This window comes from Ictalurus furcatus, chromosome 26 (genome assembly GCF_023375685.1).
Source record: "Ictalurus furcatus strain D&B chromosome 26, Billie_1.0, whole genome shotgun sequence".
NCBI lineage: Eukaryota > Metazoa > Chordata > Actinopteri > Siluriformes > Ictaluridae > Ictalurus > Ictalurus furcatus.
Window position 1 is genome coordinate 19,005,847 of NC_071280.1, and position 3,552 is coordinate 19,009,398.

Consider the following 3,552-nt stretch of genomic DNA (forward strand, 5'->3'; position numbering starts at 1 on the left):
GTGATCTACAGCAGAGTGAAATAAACAATATTCTCCCATTTATTCAACATCACCACAACTTCCACCTGGTCATAGTGGAACGCTTCTAGAAACTTTGATGGATAATTTGTAAATGAAGCTGGGTTTACACGGTGTGATTTCGGCAGTGCTTTAAGAGCGCTCATACTGCCAGACCAGTGGCACTTAATCATCCGCTGGTGAGCGTGTCGCATTATGTGTTGTAAGACCACCGATCTCAGCTCACAACCAAACAGTTCTTTTACAGTGTGTAAGTTTTTTCTGTGTCAGCAAAATCAGGCTGAATATCATACAGTGTAAAGCCATCTTTAAACCTTCTGATGTCTTCTGGACACTTGCTGGATAAAAACCACAAGATCTCAAATCATGACAAGTTTAAACAACACAACTGGAGAATATTGGATAAGTGCAAATATTTATCAGGGTTAAACTGTTAGCTGCCATTCACAGTTTAGATATATAAAGGTGACTCATTATAAACTCTGCACCCTAGCTCAGAATCCAGGTTAAAGACCATTAAAATTCCAGATAGGATCTTTAATCAAATAGCTTTCTTCTAAAGCATGAATATTCAATAAAATATTGTAAAGGTCCAATTTAATAAAATTCCTTCTATTCTGTAAAAGCCACCAACATGACGGAATACATTACATTTACATTTACATTTATTCATTTAGCAGACGCTTTTATCCAACGCGACTTACAAATGAGGAAATACAAGCAAAGCGATATATCAAGCAGAGAACAATACAAATAGTGCTACTGTACAAGATCCATTAATTGAGTTCCAGAAGAAGCAAAGTGCGCAGAGTAGAGGTGTAAGTGCCAGAGTAAATTATTTATTTATCTATTTATTTTGTATGGGTTGGTTAGGTGTTCATGGAAGAGGTGGGTCTTTAGCTGTTTTTTGAAGATGGAGAGATTCTGCGGTCCAGATTGAGGTTGGAAGTTCATTCCACCACTGATGAGCAGTTAGTTTGAATGTTCTCGAAAGGGACCTTGAGCCACATTGAGTACTACTCAGCGTCGGTCGTTGATTGATCACAGATTGCATGAGGGAACATAAGCCTTAAGGAGAGAGTTGAGGTAGGGGGCGCTGTTCCAGACAAGGTCTTGTAGGTGAGCATCAAGGCGTTGAATTTGATGCGGGCGGCTACAGGAAGCCAGTGGAGGGAGATAAAGAGGGTGTGACATGGGTTCTCTTGGGCTGGTTGAAGACGAGGCATGCTGCTGCATTCTGAATCATCTGAATAGGTTTGATGGAGCTGGCTGGGAGGCCCGAGAGTAGTGAGTTGCAGTAGTCCAGTTTGGAGATAATAAGAGCCTGGACTAGTATCTGTGTAGCCTGTTCGGTGAGGTAGGGTCTGATTTTCTTGATGTTGTACAGGATGAACCTACAGGACCATGCAGTTGTTGAGATGTGGTCTGTAAAGGTCAAGCTGTCATCAAGAATCACCCCAAGGTTCCTGGCTGTCCTGGTTGGCTTGAGTGTGGTTGAGCTGAGCTGTACGGTGATGTTGTGGTTGATTGAGGGACAGGCTGGGATGAAGAGAAGCTCAGATTTTGCCAGGTTGAGCTTAAGGTGGTGTTTCCTCATCCAGTTTGAGATGTCAGACAGGCAAGCAGAGACATGTGCAGAGACGGATGGATCGTCAAGCTGGAAGGACAAATAGAGCTGGGTGTCATTAGCATAGCAATGATATGAGAAGCCATGAGACTCAATCACCTGCCCTAGAGATGTAGTGTAGATAGAAAAGAGCAGTGGATCCAGAACTGACCCCTGTGGAATGCCAGTTGTGAGCAACAACAGTTACCTGCTACATGCATTAATGTAATTGTTTTTACTAGTTTATAAGATATAATTATATTTTGAAACATATTTATGATAAATTACCATTATTATGTTCATTAAATATGCAGCAGTATTTTTGAATATTTAAACACAATCCTATTGTGTACTATATTTTATGATAAATATTACATTTGCTAGTTTAAATATGTTATTTTATGACTACTTTCTGTTATGTGTTTTATTTCTTTATTTGTAACTCTTTCAGTGAAATATATATAAAATAACTAAATCTATATCTAAATATATAGTGTTTACCATGTATACACTGGTGCATTAAGTTGCAGTGTGTGATTAAATGAGGTCATTTACAATGAAGTGTGTATGATAAATGAGCATCTAAAATATTGATTGTACTTCATCATGCCGGTGTGTATCAGTGTTTACAGTCCTGTGAAGCCATAATTAACACTGGGTTCATGTGTTTCTCTCTATGACCATCTCCTGCTGTGACTCCTTTGGTCTGAAGGAGGAGCTGTTGAGATAATTTCACTCAGTCATGTGTAAAGATCTGAGTTACACATTTATTCTGAGTTCTGCTTACGCAAATATAAACTTTCATTGTCTAATACATTCATTCAGCATTATATAAAAATCTGTTTTGTTATGAATTGTGAGCTTTTTTCCTGTCACATCATCATTAACTTATACTGATAAAATATTAAGTATTATAGTATAATATTCAGTATTTAAATTAATTATCTTCATTCATGATTATTTGTAGATATAATCTTCTCTGAAACTGCAGTGTTTGTGCTTTCAGTATCGAGTGTGTTTATCTTGAATAATGTTCTCCACACTACACAGTCACACCCATGTGATGTAGGTGACACACACTTCTGAGTGATGAAGGGAGGCATTAAAAACAGGATTGAAATGTGATTAGTATTTAGAAGAGTAACTGCTCATGACTGCCCCGTGTGGCAGAGCAGCGGCAATGCACTACAGGACAATTCAACACTGACACTTCCTGTTAAAGCTGCATTAGTCACCACTCTAAAGGTTAAGTAGTTGGGTTCAGCATTTGAATTATATATATATATATATATATATATATATATATATATATATATATATATATATATATATATATATATTTACTACCTGATCTGACTCCATTCTTGGGAACATTTTCAAGCAATGAGCTAGTCTGTTTATTTATGAAGGGCATTGGCTTACTTTGTAATTTAGTTATAGATGATAAAAATACCTAATGTTTGTTGTATCGCGTTAGGGAGGACAGAAAGTCTCATAATAAGATAAAATATACAACACAATTACATAAATAACCATAATACGTTTTAAATTATTTATTTTAATTATTTTAAAATTATTTTTTAAAGTTTAAAACATTGTGTAATATGTGTGTTTGGTGATTTGGGGTGTTGTTTCACTTCCTGGAGTGGAAAGACAGTGGCTTCATTTGTTCACACATTGGACTGATGTGTTAAAATGTCCTGTACACAATGCATGCACACTTTTTACTCTGGTGCAAACAGTCTTGATGATACATTAACACATGTTTGAAAATATTAGTAAAGTATTTATACTTAATTAATTATAAAAAGTCTGGTATAATTAATTTTCTTTTGTGTAAAACACCTGAGGTAATAAATGCACAAACACGCAACTCATTACACAAAAATGACTTTATCATACTCGAGGTGAAAACTCTCTGCTTCAGT